This window comes from Alosa sapidissima, chromosome 10 (genome assembly GCF_018492685.1).
Source record: "Alosa sapidissima isolate fAloSap1 chromosome 10, fAloSap1.pri, whole genome shotgun sequence".
Lineage (NCBI taxonomy): Eukaryota > Metazoa > Chordata > Actinopteri > Clupeiformes > Clupeidae > Alosa > Alosa sapidissima.
Window position 1 is genome coordinate 14095578 of NC_055966.1, and position 19133 is coordinate 14114710.

General features: G+C 41.2%; 1 protein-coding gene across 1 annotated transcript in view; it reads left to right on the forward strand.

The window, feature by feature from the left end:
- tsnare1 (T-SNARE Domain Containing 1) overlaps window positions 1-18482 on the forward strand; it is a 142271-nt gene extending 123789 nt beyond the window's left edge. The window contains exon 12 of the mRNA XM_042107860.1: window positions 17343-18482. The gene's annotated coding sequence lies outside the window, so the exon portion shown is untranslated. The remainder of the gene's footprint in view (window positions 1-17342) is intronic.
- The last annotated feature ends 651 nt before the right edge of the window (window positions 18483-19133 follow it).

Genomic DNA, 19133 nt, shown 5'->3' on the forward strand with positions numbered 1-19133 from the left:
AGATACATCTACATAAATCAATTTGAGGTAAATAGCAATACCTAATATCAAACATAGTATTTACATGTACACAAAGGGGATAAACTCATCAATATGCCACATACATGAACAACTTTTCTCTTGTTTTATGGCAGGTCCTAATATAATCTGCAGCTAGGCATGAACAGTTTGGTTCCTCTCCCAATAATATATATAGTTTTCTTTGTGGAGATAGATTTTCAAATTCTGTTATATGCTTTTTGAATTCAGCAAAAAAATGTCCCTTATAGGTGCATATCTGATGCAATTAAGAAGGAAATGTTCCTCGTTTTCTACATCATGTATGCAGAAGCTACAGTTCCTCATATGTCTAGGCACCCATGTTTGTCTATGTCTACCAGTTTCAATGTGTAGGCTATAGTCACTGATTCTGTATTTTGTCAGTGTTGTTCTTTTCTTTCTATCTTTGATGTCATTTAAGTATGGGGCTATACAGTAATTTCTGTTCAGGGTTCTGTATATATCTAGTTTGTCATTCGTTTTTATTTCTTCCTTACAGAATTTAGTATAATGCATCTGATTTGTGTTGTCAATTTCTTTCAGTATTTTGTCATGTGACTTAGGCTGTTTATGTTATTTTTGTTTGCAATTTGGAATAAGGGGTCACACTTCTGGGTAAGGGACTTGTGCTTGAAAGCCTTATGGTGGTATGTGCCAGCATTGCTTTTTGCCAGATGTATGTCGATGTCGATAAGTAAAGGGAACCTCCCCAATTCAGAGCGGCAGGCCAAGTTGGATGATGTTCTATGTACACCCAAGACATCTTTACAGATTTGTAGGTGCAGTAACTCAGTTGGGCCCTGATCCCACTTTTTATAATCAAGCCCGTACAGGGGTCCCCAAATCTCACTGCCATACAGAGCAATAGGCTTGTTAATGGAGCTTTTTTTTAATTAAGAAATATGTCCTTCGTGCTTTGTCAGCCAGGTTTTTTTATGCCAGATTAAACCTTCCTGATGATGTTATTGTAAGTCCTAAATAGTTATAATGTGATACTTGCTTTATGGCAGTTTCCCCAATTTTAAAATTGGTTTCTTTTCCTGATTTCTTTTGAAAAACCATTATTTTTGTTTTGTCAGTATTAATAGGTAATGCCCAATTTTTGCTATATGTTTCGAGAATATCAAGGCTTTCTTGTAGACCTGCTTTTGATGGCGAAAGTAAGACCATGTCATCTGCAAAGAGAAGGCATTTTATATTTGTGCTGTCAAGTACAAGTCCAGGAGATGTTGATTTGTTGATCGCTACAGCTAGCTCATTGATGAAAATATTAAAGAGTATTGGACTTGGGCTGCAACCTTGCCTAACTCCTCTACCCTGCTTAAAGAACTCTGTTCTGGTGTTATTCATTTTAATACAACATGTATTTTCTTGGTATATGTCTTTTATTATAGAGTAGACATTGCCTTTTATACCACTCTCAATAATTTTTAGTAGCATGCCCTCGTGCCAGATGGAATCAAAGGCCTTTTTAAAATCAACAAAGCATGCATAGATCTTTCCTTTACGTGTTTTTTGTACATACTGTTCAGTAAGTGAGTGGAGGGTATAGATGTGGTCGGTGGTTCTAAATTCAGGAAGGAAGCCTATCTGACTTTTGCATAAAATGTTCTTATCCAAGAAGGTAAGTATTCTTGTTTTCAGTATATTACAGAAAATGTTACCAAGAATACTCGTGACACAGATCCCACGATAGTTATTTGGGTTCATTTTATCACCATTTTTGTATACTGGGGTTATCAATCCTTGGTTCTATACCCTAGGATAATATCCTGTTCTCATAACCAGGTTGAACAGTTTAAGGATTGCTTCTCTTGTCAGTGGAGTACTATGCTTGAGCATTTCTGAGGAGATTATATCAATCCCACAAGCTTTACCATTTTTCAGTGATTTAATTTTTTCATTTAGCTCTGATAGTTTGATTGGGCTGTCTAGATCATTTTGGTATGAAACTGTTTGCTCCATTTTCTTTAGTTTTTTAAGTATTTCTTTTTGGGCTTGGTGTTGTGAAATTTCTTTAAAACTATAGAGCTCTTCGAAATGATTTTTCCAAATGTTTCCATTTGTTATAGATAGTGAGTCCTTTTTTTTTGAGGTGTCTATTTTGTGCCATATCTTCCAAAAGGTGTTGGTGTCAATGGCCTCCTCAATTTGTTCAAGCTTAGATGTCATATATTTAGCTTTTTTTTACCTCAAAAGTGATTTGTATTGTTTTAGAGCATCTAAGTACTTCAAGCGTATCTTGATTGGGGTCTCTATGTTTCTTATTTGAAAGTACTCTTAGGTCGTGCTTAGTCCTAAAACACTCGTGATCAAACCATTTTTCCTTTGAGCATGGAAATTTATACTGTTATTTATACATACTGTGCAGAGCTGGTCAGTGCAGTAATTTTGAACAGATCAAGGCTAGCATTTCTCTAATCTGGCTCTGTTGGTCCAATGGCTTTGTATGTTTTGCTGCCACTGTTGCATAGCTCTCTTGTGTAGTTTGAGTGGCAGCATGGTTTTCCTGGCGCTGAGCCGTTGACGCAGATGCATGGCTGTCTTGTATCAGATTGTTTTGTTGACTGCTATGGTAGGATGGTGGAGATTCAGCAGTGTTGCTTTTCTGATGGGGTGTCTGTCTTCTGCCATTGCGATCTAGGGCTGTGTCATTTAATGCTTTTGCCAGTATTCGTATTCCTTTGTTGTTCAGGTGGATGTGGTCATACATGTGTTGTAGGTGAATGTCAGGATGATTGACCAAATTAATTTGTGGGACAGGGCTGCAAAGCATTTGACGATCCTTGTTGATCTGTTGAATTAATTGCGGGGGCTTGTCGAGCCTGGGGAGCAGGGATGACACGATTATTTTGGCCGATGGTGCAATCGTGGCTGCTTTCTTTGCTGCCTTAGGTCCATTCCTACATGTATGTCTTTTTTTCCTGATGTGAGGTCATTAGTGCCCGTACGAATGATGATGTGTGTGGCATCTTTCAGTCTCTTATCATCTAGTATCTCTAGTGCACTTGTTGTTGGGCACCAGAGTTTTATTGCCTTTTTCTTATGAAACAGACGGCTCATGTTTATGAATTTTCCATTAGAGTCACTCAGAAGGATAATTTCTGGATTATTCTCATGGTGTAGGGGTCTCATTTGATGTGGAGTCTGCATATTTGGCCTAATTGTTTTTCCAGTATTTTCATATATGGCTTTTTTCCCAGTGGATGTCCTGTTGTCCTGGGATGGTGTTTTAGAGTTCTCTTCCTGTGGACGTTGCACGGTGCTGATGTTAGTGGTGGCTGGAGCTGGAGTGGGAGAGGAGGCTGGTACAGGAACATTGTCTTCAGGTTTTGCTGGACTGTTCCTCTGTTCTTCCCTTAATATTAGAAGGTCCCTCTGGAGCTCTTCGATTTGTTGGAGGTGCTCGTCACTGAGGCAACGGATCTCAGTCTACATAGCCTGCCTGGTCTCTCTCAGGTCCCTCTGGAGCTTCTCGACTTGTCTGAAGTGTTCGTCACTGAGGCAACGCATCACTGTTTGCAGGGTCAGATAGTTCTCCTTAATGTCCCTCTGGAGCTCCCCCACCTGTTGGAGGTGCTCAACTTTGAGGCGACGCATCTCCATCTGCAAAGACAGGTTATTCTCCTCCAGCTCCTTCACTACACTCCTTAGTTCTTGGATTTCCTTTTTTTGATTGTTGAATAGGATGTTTAGTTCCTCGCCATTCAGGTTAGTCTCTCTGAAGTCGACAAACTCTCTCTCCAGAGTGGACAATCTATTCACTTATTTCCTAAACATTGTTAAATCTTTTCAATTTTGCCAACATGTGTCTGGACCAACACATAACCGTGGTCATACACTGGACCTTGTTTTCACTCTGGGTCTTAAAATATCCTCTGTTGATTGTTTTGATATGACTGTATCTGATCATAACTGTATAGTTTTTAGTTGTGAAACATCCATCATCAATACTGTCACTCCCAGCTCTTTCTGTTTCCGCATATTCAATGAGCATAGTGCCTCAAAATTCTGTGCATTATTCCAGAGTCAATGCCCTGACCTCTCTGAATACTTTTGTACCAATGATCTGGTTGACCAGTTTAATTCCATCTGCTTGTCTTCTCAAAATGTTATTGCACCCATGAAGGTTAGAACTAAGTCATCAGAAAGAAAGCAGCCCTGGATTAATAGTGGCATTCGTAGTTGTAAAAGGGATTGTAGGAAAGCTGAGCGTAAATGGAAGAAGTCTGGTCTTCAAGTTCATTATGACATTATGAAGGAATCACTTAAACACTATAACATCTTGGTTAAGGATGCAAGATCACATTACTTTTCAGAACTTATTTCTGATCATCAGCATAATCCTATATTTCTATTTAAAACAGTAGAGCAGCTGGTAAAGCCATCTACTTCCTGTGTCCCAGTGGAAAGTGATGCTGATTGTGAAAAGTTTTTGTCCTTTTTTACTGAGAAAGTAGAGTCAATTAGAACCTCTATCACTCCTAATACTATGCACTCTGAAGTCTCTTTCTTACAGGATGGGCATACTTTAAACCACTTCAATACAGTTACTCTATCTGAACTTCTAGAGACAGTGTCACATATGACAGTATCTTCCAGTCCTCTTGATCTTAGCGCAGCCTCTGACACTATTGATCACAGCATACTGCTGCATAGACTGGAACATTGGGTGGGAATTTCTGGTACAGCCTTACAATGGTTTTCATCTTACTTGTCAAATAGGAAGTTTTGTGTTTCTGCAAACAGTTACACATCTTCATTTTCTCCTGTCAAGTATGGGGTACCTCAAGGGTCAGTTTTAGGACCAATCTTATTTTGTTTATACATGCTTCCTCTTGGGCACATTATCCAGAAACACTGTGTCTCCTTCCACTTCTATGCTGATGATACACAGCTGTACCTGCCCATTAGTTCCTCTGATCCTAGTATGCTGAATTCCTTAAATGAATGTCTTTGTGACATAAAAAACTGGATGTCGAACAATTTCCTCCAGTTGAATTCTGACAAAACAGAAGTCCTCATCATTGGATCCCAGCACATAGTAAAACAAATGATACCATCCTTAGGTCCCTTTCAATTTTTAGACTGTGTAAAACCTGTTGCAAAGAATCTTGGTGTCTGGTTTGACAGTAATTTAAGCTTTGAACGTCACATCACAAAGCTCATACAGTCTTGTTTCTATCACCTCAGAAATATTTCCAAGATTAGATCCATCTTAACTTTTAAAGACACTGAGACCATTATACATGCATTTATGTCTTCACGCCTGGATTACTGCAATAGTCTTTTTTCTTGTCTGAACCAAAAATCTATAAAGAGACTTCAAACTGTTCAGAATTCAGCTGCCCGGCTTCTTACTAAGACAAAGTACTGTAATCACATTACTCCTGTTTTAGCCTCACTGCACTGGCTCCCAGTAAGCTTTAGAATTGATTTTAAGATTCTTCTGATTACTTTTAAAGCTCTACATGGCCTGTCTCCCAACTACATATCTGATCTCCTAGTACCTTATACACCTGTGCGTAAGATCATCTGGTAGTGGTTTCCTAACTATTCCTAAGGTCAATCTCAAAACTAAAGGGGAGAGAGCCTTTAGTGTCAGGGCACCTAGCTCTGGAATGACCTGCCTGATGAAATCAGGTCAGCCAAGTCAGTATGCTCTTTTAAATCCCTCCTTAAAACTCATCTTTACAAGCAAGCCTTCCTTAGTTTTGTTTAAGTAATATACTTCATTTTGTGTTAAGTTTATTAAGTTTTATTTCAGTGTCAAGTTTTATTTCAGTAAGTTTTATTTCAGTGTCAAGTTTTATTTCAGTATCCTAAGTTTTATTTCAGTGTCAAGTTTTATTTCAGTAAGTTTTATTTCAGTGTAAGTTTATTTTCCTTTTTCAAATTTATGTTAAGTTCTAATTGAAATAATATATATTATTTGATTGTTATATTATTATGTCCTATTTGCATTTTCATTTATGTTGATATTGTACAGCACTTTGTAACTTTGTTTAATAGTTCACTTTTAAATGGCATTGTCCCTGATTACTTTAAAACTGCAAGTGTGAGCCCATTACTAAAGAAATCAGGGCTTGATCCATCTCTACCTCAAAACTACAGACCTATTTCCAAGTTAAGTTTGTATCAAAGATTCTTGAAAGATTAATGTCCAAGCAGCTTGTCTCTGCACTGGAAAATAATAATCTTTTTGAAAAGCTACAATCTGGTTTCCGAAAGTATCATAGCACTGAGACAGCACTGCTGAAAGTTACAAATGACCTTTTGACCTTTATTTGATTGTTATATTATTATGTCCTATTTGCATTTTCATTTATGTTGATATTGTACAGCACTTTGTAACTTTGTTTTGAAAAGTGCTATATAAATAAAGATTATTATTATTATTATTCCTTAAAGATGTTATATTTTTTGAGATGGGTGAGGAGAGAGGGTTGATGTTTGTCTTTTGGTAATCCTGGCAAGATTTTGTACAAGGTTTCACCTTTGTTTCATTGTTGACTAAATTGACAAGTGAGTTGAAACTCTTTTGAAAGTGTTCTAGGCTGGTCTCAGAGCCTTGAACCATGACAGTCCCATTGTGATAAATATTAAAAGTGAGTTTGCCATTATTGGTGTTGTCATCATCATCAACTGATATTTGTCTTCCTCTGCTGATGCCACACTTTTTTATATTTTTGTATGTTTGGCACAGAGCAGTATGCCAAGCTCCTGTACTTTTTGTAAAGAAAACAAGATCACATTTCACCTTTACTCCTGCAGTGACTTTGTAGTCTGCAGTGTCTCTGGCATCTACATTAACTTTTTAAGTTTATATTCTTTCCTTTCCTTTATGGATTTCATATTTTCTGGAAATTTTATTTAAAAAATGTTTGTAGTAGATTGTTTTTTCATCTTTGTTGATTGATAGTAAAAGTATGTTGGCACTTCAAAGTATAGCAGTTCCACTGGTTAAACATCCAAAGACTAGTTTACAGGTTCATTCTCAATATAAAATGAAATGGAATGAAAAAAAATATATATATCTTTAAAAAAATAAATATGTTTCTTCTTCTTAATGGGTATTTCTTGCTTTTTCACTGTTTGATCTTAGCAATTCTTCAGTTTTCTTCAGTTAGCCTAAGTTATTAGCTCTAAGGCAGTTGATTGATTCTTCTTTGAACAATACAATGCAATGTGTTGCTATGGAGACAGCAGATGCTAGTGTAGCAGATACAGTTGCACTAGTAGAAAAATCATCTAATTCTTATAATTTCCGAAGTTCTTACTTTCTTGTTTGCAGTGCTGTTCTGTCCCTGGGTGTTCTCATCAAAGATTCTAGAGCGGAGCGTTCTAGAATCTTTGGTTCTCATACAGTTATCCGCCTTTTTCTTCTTCTTTTTTTCTTTTTCTTCACACACACACACACACACTGTTTCTCTCTCACACACACACTGTTTCTCTCTCACACACACACTGTATCAATTCAATTCAATTCAATTCAAGGTAGCTTTATTGGCATGACAAATATTTCTTTGCATTGCCAAAGCAGGACATCAAACAATACAATACAGAACATACGATAGATAAGACATTTATACATATAATCGTGTGTGTGTGTGTGTGTGTGTGTGTGTGTGTGTTTGTGCTGAAAATGGTAGGTATTTGTATGTATCTCTCTCTCTTTCTCTTTCTCTCTCTCTCTCTCTCTCTCTCTCTCTCTCTCTCTCTCTCTCTCTCTCTCTCTCTCTCCAACACACTGTATCTCTCTCGCTCTTTCACTCCCTTGTCATCTCCATCCATCTCTCGTGCTCTCATGTTCTGTTTGCTCCCATCTCTCTCTGTTTTTCCACATTCTCCATCCTCTTCAATACTGTATGCTGTAGAATCCAGCTGCCTCAAAGGCAACAGGAAGTTTGTATGCTACATGTACATTTAAACTAGTCCATTACTGTTACTTTGCAATGATGCTGTCTAGTAGTGTATAGTAGACTAACCATGACTAACACATAGCCATAACATGGTACTGAATGGTACAGTGAAAACCAATAGCATTGCTATTATAAGCCATATGCAATGTGTTTATTCTGTTCTCACATGTTATCCCCTCCAAATGTAGGCCAACATACTGTATCTTCATAACATTAGTTTTACCATGTGTGTCATTCGTACATTTTATCTGATGACGATAACACTTTCAGTGTAGTGGGCCATTACTGTCCTGAGTCAGAAATCTCCCTCTCTGCATCTCTCTGCGTCTCCCCTGCTTAATACTCCTTCCTGCCTGTCTCCAGTGTTCTGTGCCGTTTCTCTGTTGGCTCTTCCTCTCTTCCTTGCCCACTTGCCATCCCGTGCTCCCCCGCTCTCCGCACCCTGCCCTGGGAGCCACATGCCACCACTGCTGCTAACCTCATCCCCCTTCTCCCTCCTCTCCCCTCCCCTCCCCTCCTCTCCTCTCCTCTTCTTTCCTTTCCTCTCATCTCCCCTCCCCTCCTTTCCTCTCCCCTCCTCTCCTCTCCCCTCCTCTCCTCTCCCCTCCTCTCCTCTCCTCTCCTCTCCCTCCTCTTCCTCTCCTCTCCTCTCCACCTACTGTACTCTCTCTTACTCAGCTAATCACCTCCCTCCCTCTCACACACTCCCTCCCCTCCTCTCCTCTACTCTCCTCTCTCCTCCCCTCTACTCTCCTCTCCTCTCTCAATCAGTCTATTGTGTAACTGCGAGACTCCTCTCATCAGTGCTGTCATCTGCACTTTGGACATCCTTAAGTAGACCCTTCCAACATATCCTCTCTTCTCGGTCGCCCACTTACACCACATCAGTCCACATGGGTTTGTTAAATAGAATTGTAATGAATCATTCGTGCAAAAAGCAGGTAGCAGGTACCAGTAGGTTTTATAAGTGCAGGCTGCAGGTAAAAGCTGGATGAAAACACACTTATGAAGAATGGTTGGATGAGCGTAGATGAGCTTTAATGATACCTGAGTGTAGAAAGTCCTTCTACTCTTAGGGTGCATTCACTCTAGACAGTTTGTTCCGGACCTGAGTTCTTTTAGACCGATGGTTCGGTGATTTTTGATAGTTTTTGATAACGCAGTCTACCGAACCCGGGGGTGGACCCAGGTCCGGACCAGGTTCCGGCAGAAAACAGTGGTCTGGGGTACGGTCATTCCAAAACTAGGAAACAAATCTGATGTTTGTGTGACGTTGCCAAGCGATATTGGTAAATATCAGCTAGTATTTATGACATAAACGGACAGAAATGTAATGTGAACCAGAGACTCAGACGCACACGGGTACGGTCCAGTTAAATGGACCAAGTGTGAAGGCAACCTTATTGTCAACTAATACCACAGAGTCTACAGCAGGCAGTGAGAGTGTGTGTGTGTGTGTGAGAGAGAGTGTGTGTGTGTAGGGGTAGACTGGTTGCCTGGCTCAGTGCTTCATCGGCCAAGTAGGCGTACAGTCTCCACACAAATGTGCGTCACTCAGGCTTAATCAAAACTATCAGTTTGTCTACGCTATCCGCTATCTGACATAAAAGTAGTAGTAAAAGTATCGGTAGTCTATGTGATGAGATCACACTCCCAATAGACTTGCTTAAAATGAGTTGAATATAGGCTGTATTGTAATATGCTATAATCAATTAGATTCCACAAAATTCACTAGAAGTCATAATTTAAGGGATTATTTTTCAAAATGTTCTGCCCGGGTGGGCATGCTCCCAGACCCCCCTAGCATTTTGGAGGCCCCAAAGTATTCTCTGCCACAGGGTCCAAATTGTACAGTAGCACCCAGTCAATAATAAGTATTTTTTGTTAAATGTGACCACCTACTTTGAATGTGATACCTTGACTGGCAAAGTATACGAGACAGCAAGGGTGTGTGTGTGTGCACGAGAACTGCATATGTGACCCTGCAAGCCAAAACTAGTCGCTTTGCGCACGGTGCTATTTTGAGAAAATCCACGATAAACAAACGTACGGGTTAAAATGTCGAATTTCACGTTTTCACATAATTCGACAGTATACAGTCTACACTTTCATATTGTGAACAAATTTCACGGATAAACATACGTTTTGACTGTTAAACCCTGACTTTATTTAGGTGAAGATTCAACACATTAGCAGTCATTCCCTTTGTCCACGCCGCTATAAGGTTTTACGGTAGGCTAGAGCTAATGTACTCATTAGGCTACTCATTACCCGTACCAATGTGTCAGCTCTCTATCGTTCTTGGCAGATGTAACCGAATATGAATGTAAAGACTTGCCTTTCAGGGCACGAACGGTCAAAAGCACAAACTTTTAGAAATATCCTGGCGTCATTTTAGGGACCAGGAGAAGTTTTCCATTGACGTAGCGAAGTATACACAATCTGTGTACACAGAACTTCCTTTCACCTTACTTCCCCCGAAATAAATTAATTATATTCTATAGTGACACCTTATGACCATCCAAGGTATTAACTAGGGGGCAGAAAAAGACACTGAAAAAGACACTGCACGGTTGATAAAACTGCACATAGTCAGTCATCCGCTTCAAAGTCATGCTACCGTAAGGCTAATAATAGCTGTGCCCTCACACTATCGCGTTTGACAATTTACTTAAAAAGGTGATTTTCTCGTCTTCTGGCGTATCGTGACAGGAGAACCATGCCAACTTTGGGTCACATATGGAAGTGGGCCGAAAGTCCTTTTGGTAGAAAGTCCAGATCCTTTTTTGGTCCCAGTCCATCCCTGTGAGTGTGTGCACGTGTGTGTGTGCACGTGTGTGTGTGTGTGTGTGTATGTGTGTGTGTGTGTGTGTGTGTTGCACAGCACAGCTGATGAGGGTAGTGTCACTGTTCTATGGAGGAGCCCAAGGAGCCCTGTCCAGTGTTCTAATAGTGCTGCTAAATATTTCATCCTTCCTAATGAATGGCGCAGTTGTGATTTATTAGTGACGGAGGCGCTCCTCTCACACTGACAAACTCCTCACTGTCCTGGCTGCCGCTGCTCTAGCTGCCCTCACTGCCCTCATGGATAGACACGGCAAGTGGACCTTAAGTCTCACTGGCTCCTACTCTCCCTGTCTGCTACACACACATACACACACACACACCCACATGCACATGCACACGCACACACACACACACACACACACACACACACACACACACACACACACACACACACACACTCTCTCTCTCTATCTCATACTGTACACATACAACTTCTCTCTCTGTGTCTCTCTTTCTATCTGTGTGTGTGTGTCTCTCTCTCACTCTGCTTCATTGCCTGGGTATTTTGTTTTCCTTGTCCCCAGGTGTTTGCATTCATCGGATGTGTTTCCATGTTGTTACTTGTCTTATTTGTTTTTCGTTTTTGTATCACGTGTTATGAAAGGCATAGATCTCCGCAGAGAGTAATGGCCTGCACTGTGTGTGTGTGTGTGCCTGTGCGTGTGCGTGTGTGTGCGCGTGTGCGTGTATCTGTGGATGTTGTTTTGGTTGGAGGTCAGAGTAACTCTTTCACAGATTTCCCTTCAGAGCCCTTAAAGATGAACTGAACTGGAATTTGAAGTAAAGGTGATATAACAGATGTATTTTATTTCTTCTCATTGGTATAATGATTAAAATGGCTGAATTTATTAAAAGGGATAAAATTGTACGTTGAAAGTGTTGTTGTTGTTACATGGGCGCCGCCATGATGGATTTCAACAATCGGCTACGTCACTGGCATGGTACTCTACACTAGCACTAGCAGCCATAGCAGATAATGAGTCTGAGGCTAGCTGACATGGTTGAGGAAACTAACATTAGGCCTAGCTGAGTTACATATTGGCCATAAGCTGTTTAGGCTAGCCTACATCACAAAATCTCATACAAAATGAAACCAAACTAGTGAAACAAAGGCGAACACTTTAACAGGGGAAATTGATTGGGCATGAATCATACTGAACGCTATTTTGTCAATGAGCAGAAACACACACGACATTCAAACTATTGATAAGATGTGCACTATGGAAACTGGTCTGTAACTTTGGACGAATAAATGCCATTGACTCGCCATATCCTGACTTAAAAAAAACCTTTTCTTGCTTACTTTATCGCAAACTCGGTGGGGCAGCTTGTAGTCTTTTTCAATTCATAGAAGGGCAAGCACAGTCTATGTGCCATGGAGCCTAAGTTTCAACTTCGGCTTCATTCACCCAATGCAGTCACTGGTCGCAATTACAAAGTCCGGGAAGGTTCGTTCAATCTTTTAAAGTTTTAAGTGCAGTAGCCTATCTGTCCCCTTTGGAATAATATCTCGAAGTAGCCTCAGATGAGGTCCAGTGTTAGATAGGCTACCATACGATCCAACCTAGGAAAGGGCTAGCAGCTAAACACCTTGGAAACACTCTTATGTCAAACTCCACAAGCTAGCACTCCGACCATAGAGAGTATAAACCATGACTCCGACAATATCACAGATAATGCGTTTACTAGCTGGTAACTAAACCACAGCGGGTCTGTAAACAGAATCCAATGTCCCTTTCTACTCACCCTGAAGCCAGTTGTTCACCGTCTCAGGGCAGATTGTTGATGCGAGGGAGTTTCACTCGCAGTGCTGCTATCCAAGAGACTCGTGCAATATCAACATCCACAAGGTAAAAATCTGCAAACTCTCCACTAACGTTAGCCTAAAATAAACGGCAAACTCGTGTATCCTCCGTGTATCTGGGGTCAACTTGGGGTGACGAAGTTTTTAACAGTTTCAAGGGAGGGAGAGAGAGAGCCCGTGTCAGTTGCTGTTACGAGTGCAAGTAGTCCAGACTGCGTTAGCCTACATTGACGTGACAATGCGTGTTATATAGCTTATTTGTATATGCGCCGTAGCTTCGCATAGGCCTAATGTCGTGGTGGTGAGTGAGTATGCCGTTGTGTGGACTGGAGGATGTACAGTAGGCAATGTGTGTGTGAGGGATGGAGGGAGACAGAGAGACAGCGTGCGTGTTGCTGTCTCAAGCGCCCCTCGTCCAGTTGTCTACATGACCTCTAGGTCTACAGTAGCCTATGTTGTGCCGCACAAAATGTATCTATGTTGTACATTGCACAAAATGTATACCCCCCGAAATAAACACATACATAAATAAACATATTTTTCCCGTCACTTTGGCTTCCTCGAACTTCATTACGTTTCGCCACTGCTTTGCAACAGATAAATTCCAGTGTCCATGCTCCGGCAGCGCCCACAGTCATTTTCACCTAAATGATCCTACTGAGGTTGAGCTGAAGCCTGAAACCGATCGTCCCCCATCTATCTAGTGGTAGTCAAGACTACGACGGAGTATTAGGGCCACACATTAAGAAAAAAAATATTTTGCCATGGCGAGATTAAACTCGACATGTTGACTTTAAAGTCGACATGTCGACATTAAACTCGACATTTCGAGAATAAAGTTGAAATATAATGTCGACTTTAATCTCGACGTGTCGACTTTAATTAATCTCTCTGTAACGACTCTGTTAATACTCATTGCCGTCATCGTGAAGTGCTGTCTCGCGGTTATGGAGATACCATGCACTATGCGTTTAGGCTAAATAGCTAGAAAAATATATGTATCCAATGATATAATGTTTCTATACAAAATGTTATTTCCCTCTGTTTTACGTGGGTAAGGCCACTGCACATCCAAATAACTGCCCTTCATGACCCTCAGGCCGTCACTCTCCATTGGATAACATGGCAAAACTCATTTTTCTAAAACTGCTTTTCCACGTCTCACCTGCAATACGTAGCCTATAGGAGGCTAGAAACACAGGTATAGCCTAAGCATATATAGCCTACTATTTTGATCCCGGGAGAGAATATGTGTGCATGCACTTTATTTATGCACTAGGCTATGTGTGCATATGTGTGCATGTAGGCCACTACTACATGGGGTGGTCGGGAGGACAGCTTCATTCGTCCCTCCATAGACATTCAGCAATAGGCTGTTTTGCATCCATTACAAACAAGCAACGTGAAAGTCTAGGATTGGGGAGAGCGCCTAGTATGCAGTTGAACCTTTAGATGAAAAACAACACTTTAATAATGGCCCTACAATAAATAAACCGCTAATGACGTTTAGGCTATACTTTTGACCATCGCATAAATCGCCTGTAACTCCGTGATAGGACCTAACAGCAAAGTAGCCTATTTGGCTGAGCAACGTAGGTTAATATGTTCTATGTTTTGTCCCCATGATATAGTCAAAGATCCTTGATTACTAGCTGCGCTTTAACCCTCTCTGATATAGTCCTATGTCTAATAATTGTTGCACTCGAACACTCTGAATCGTTGTTGCATAGTTGCATTGTTTCATCGTCCTCCCTTTCAATCGTCTCGAGCGGTCGTTCTCTCTCCAAACTAACGACATAACGACTCGACATGGCGACATTAAAGTCGATACGTCGAGATTAAAGTCGATCTTACATTTCATTTTTTTTCTCGAAAAGTCGAGTTTAATGTCGACATGGCGACTTTAAAATCGACATGTCGAGTTTAATGTCGTCATGGCAAAAAAAAAATGTCCTTCATGTGTGGCCCTAATACTCCGTCGTACAAGACACTACAGGCCTGTCCCTCACAAGCTCAAATGTGTAACCCATTAAAATTACAAATTTTCGTGTATACATAATATGCTGCAGCTGTTGCCTATAGAACTTCTCAGGTCCTACCATGCCAGTGACGTCATTGAAACTGGCAGCGTTCTAATACTAACAAACGCAATTTTGGTCTTGCTTAAAAAAGGCTACGTATTGATTTTTTTAATTACATTTTTAAGTGTCATTTATTTTTAATTGTCATAATCAACACATTATCAATGTTGATTCTTTCAGTTCAGTTAATCTTTAAGGAACAAGGTGTCTGTGGAAAAATATACATCATACAGTAAAAAAGCTCTCAGCACTCATCTCTCTCTCTCTCTCTCTCTCTCTCTCTCTCTCTCTCTCTCTCTCTCTCTCTCTCTCTATTATGACCCCCCAACTCTCTGTGACCCTCTGGGATTTGGTTTGGTGGAGTAATTTGCAGATGGGAAGAGTGTACAGGAGGGCTTCTGAAGTCACAGTCCACCGGTCAGCTCACCATGACGTGACCCCCCCCCCAGATGCCCATAGGCTGTTGATGCAGTGAAACTCAGGTTACCGCTACTCCTGGTTGCAGGAGCCAGACTGCAACACGCACTGACCAAAACAGCCTGCCGGACTCAATCACATCTCTGAAATGGAGGCCAAATCGAGGCCCCTGTCGCTGGAGGTGGAAGGTGGACGATGGGACGAAGGGACAGGCGGGGGGGTGGGGGGTGGGGGGGGGTTTCAGAACTGATGGGGAAGAGTCGTGAGGCGGTGAAGGATAAGAGACATTTAGGAGGGCATGATGGGAAGTGACCGCTCCACTGCACCTCACAGTCTCTAAAGAGAGAGGTGTTTGGGTAGACAGAGGGGGTGTTAGTGGAGCTGGTTACTGAGCAGCGGGTGTCCAGTGACACGCTAAGCCCTTCATTTGCGCCTGTTTGATGACATGGGATGCTGGCCTTGGGATAGTCCCTTCTGATCCTGTTTTGTTGTTTTGTTTTAGCAATGCTGTGTGTGTGTGTGTGTGTGTGTGTGTGTGTGTGTGTGTGTGTGTGTGTGTGTCTGTGCGTGCGTGCGTGTGTATGTGTGTGTATTTATGCGAGAGGATCGATCTTCAGCAGGCATGGATTATATCGGGACAAAATACTTTGAGGAACATAAAGATCCCTGAGGCTACAGACGGATTGTTTTTACGGGGGTAACAAAAGAGGTTCCAGGGATGTTCTCATGTGAATGCCTGGTTCCAGGGATGTTCTCATGTGAATGCCTGGTTCCAGTGATGTTCTCATGTGAATGCAGGTTTTGTGTGATTTAAGAGGAGGTCACTTCACTCTCCGGAACATTCCTGCTTTCTCCCGGTTTATCAGTTCAGCGTGTCCAGAGTAGTTCCAGGGTGCCCCCTGAGACCACCACCACAGGGAAGGCAGCTACACCTCTCGGTCCAACCTGGCTGTGTGTACTATCATCTGTGCAGTGACATGACTCCTCATTAAGATCTCTTTTTTTGCTGAATCCAAAAAAATATATTATGGTGAAAGGAAATCCAGGAAAGTACAAAGGAAACTGTTGAAGTTGAAGCTCTAGATGGATGGTCACTCTAAAACTAGACTCTTTGTATGTTATTTTACCAGTTCATAGACACCACACATTAAGACTGTCAATTTTTTTTTTTACAACATGATAACCCAGTCATTAATCATCTCAATTACTCTATGATGGTGATCAAAAACACTAAGTACAACTAATTGTCTCATTCCATCTCCAAAGGAACAGACAGTGCAAAGAGCAAGCACATGTATCACTGTTCAGTACAGAGACAGCAGCACTCCGCCAGTGGGGACAAGCACATGTATCACTGTTCAGGGACATCACTCCACCAGTGCGGACAGAGTTCCAGCTGCCCGTATTGCGGAAGCGTTTTGTCCATAGAAGAGACTGTTCTATCCATATATTCAGTGTCCACACGCAGACCTTCTGCCACAAGACACCACCCAGTGTTGCGTACTTCCCAGCCAGTCCCCTCTGCAAATCACCTGACCTGTGTCCTGCTGCCTCCATTGCCTTTTTATTTCCACCAAAGACCAGCGCTGACCTGTGGGAGATAATTTGAGATGGAAAAGATGAGCTTTGCCCTTTATGGAACCAGTAGCCCTGTTGATTAATGCACACTCCTGTTTAAAACTTATTCACTCTTGACCCCTGGACTTAATTAAAGTTTTAACTCTGACCAACTATCATAAATTACTCCTCCAAATCTCACCACAGACTTGGAATTAAATAAGTGGCGTAGCTTTGCTTTCAAGCCCATTAAAAACTCCAGAGGGGGGGGGGGGGGGGGGGTAGGATAGAGTCAACACGTTGGTCAGTAAATGTTTCACTTTCACGGCAGCTTGGAGTAGCTGAGTGTCATTCTGATTCCCTCAACCCTCTTTCTTGAGTCCGTAATTTACTGTGCTATTAAAGTACATTTGTGAGGTCTGCAGGTTCGCATTTGAGTGTTGAGTTGTGTTTGCTCCTGAATACCACATTCAGATGGGGGGCTCAATCAGAATGAATGAAGTGCAGGCTTCTGTACTGATCGAGTGCAAGTGATGTGTTTGTGTGTGTGTGTGTGTGTGTGTGTGTGTGTGTGTGTGTGTGTGTGTGTGTGTGGGTGGGTGTGTTCAGAGTGGTACTGTGTTCTCTGCAGATGCCTCTTCTCTCTCACAGTGGCCTGCTCATTGTGTATTTCAGGATCTGACTCAGCTGAAACAAGATGGTTGCCTGTCCCTCCACCCCCTGGTGAACAGCAGCTTCTTCTCTGACCGGGAAAACTGCTTCTGATCGCTGAGTTCTTCTGAATGTGTGTGTCTTCATGGCCCAGCATCCTTTAAAAAAAACGTCTGGACTGTCCGATTCTTCTGTTTGTGACCTCTTGACCTTTGGCCATCTGCTATCCGTATCCGCAGCCAGTGCCCAACTGGTACAGGCTTTAAAACCCCTGACATGTTAGTTTTCAAGCTCCATTTCATTTAACATGAAACCTGTGACATTACTCCACTTTGCAGACTATGACTTAAGTACAGGCAGTCTACCTTTCCACTGAACATATCCAGAGTGCTGAGATGTATTTAGTTTGCTATGTGCGTATTTACTTGATGTCCTTGCTGACCTATTCAAGGCAGGAAACGTACAGTGTAAATCTGATAAAGTAGATAACAGAGAGAGGGTCACGTATTTCAAAACAAAATCTATTTCCGTTTAAGAACACTATTAAGGTTATTCAATCTTCTCCTATATGACATGAACATAACTTTAGCCTCTGGCAGTCTTCAGCAGCACAGTGGACATACCTTTTCGTCTGCTTCTGTGGTTCCTTTGTTCGTTATTCATACAGTAGATGGTTTGGAATATATGCCACTGAACTATAGTAAATTATAATGTGTTCTGGCTATTTGTAATATGAGATACTGGGGCTTGGTTGGTGGACAATCTGCTGCATACATACTGTATATTTATTAAGCTGTAAAAATATATATCGAAACTGTTTATTTATTTATTGTATGTTTTTATTTCATCTAGTTATATGTGAAATATTTATAGACATTGTGCTCTGCTACCAAAACAAATAGTTGTAAAAGTAGCTGTTTTCCTTTGCATAATTTAAAAAGTGAGTTGATGTAATGTGTTTGTAATTTGCTGTCTAGTTTATTTTTTGTATTATAAGATTGTGAATCAAAACCGGCATTGGGCATCATGAGCCGTGATAGCACAACACGGTGTTTTCTTTTTTTTTTCTTATTCACCTGTAATGCTGTGTTTGTCATAAACATACAAAAAGACCAGAAACATTTAATTTATGATGATATGAGCATTTATTTGTGTTTTAGTAAAGACCATACAGTACAAGCATCAAACATCAACCTGCTTTGCTTACTGACATGTTTTATTTTTTATTATTATTACATTAGATTCAAGGGAAGCAGGGAAGAAGCTTCCTCTGAACCTGCTGGTTGGGTGTGGAGAGACCTGTAATGAGTGGGGTGCGTGCATGTGTTTGTATGTGTGTGTGTGTGTGTGTGTGTGTGTGTGTGTGTGTTTGTGTGTGTGTGTGTGTGTGTGTGTCTATGTGTGGTGGGGTGGTAGGTTAAGCTGTGATCAGAATTACTCATCACCTCCTATGCAATTACTGCCTTAATTGATGTAATTAGCGGTGCGTGTTCCTTACTGGAAGAAATGTCAGTGTGCAGAACCAAGTCCAAAAACATGGAAATGAACAAGCATACAGTACCTGTCCATTAGGTCCATCAACGTCTTCATGAATCATTGTTTAAAGGTCACCCATATGAGGTAATTTCTCAAACCTCCAGTTTGAAACTTTCAAGTCAGTAATTTCCCTTCTTTTCCGCCACACCTGTTAATCCATGGCTCAGACTATGAGTGGACAAATCAAGCTTTAATCCCCCTGAATGAGCTCACAGCAGCAGCACAGTATGTACTGCCTAATCCATCTGTATATCTGTATAAAACATTGGCTAAGTGGCA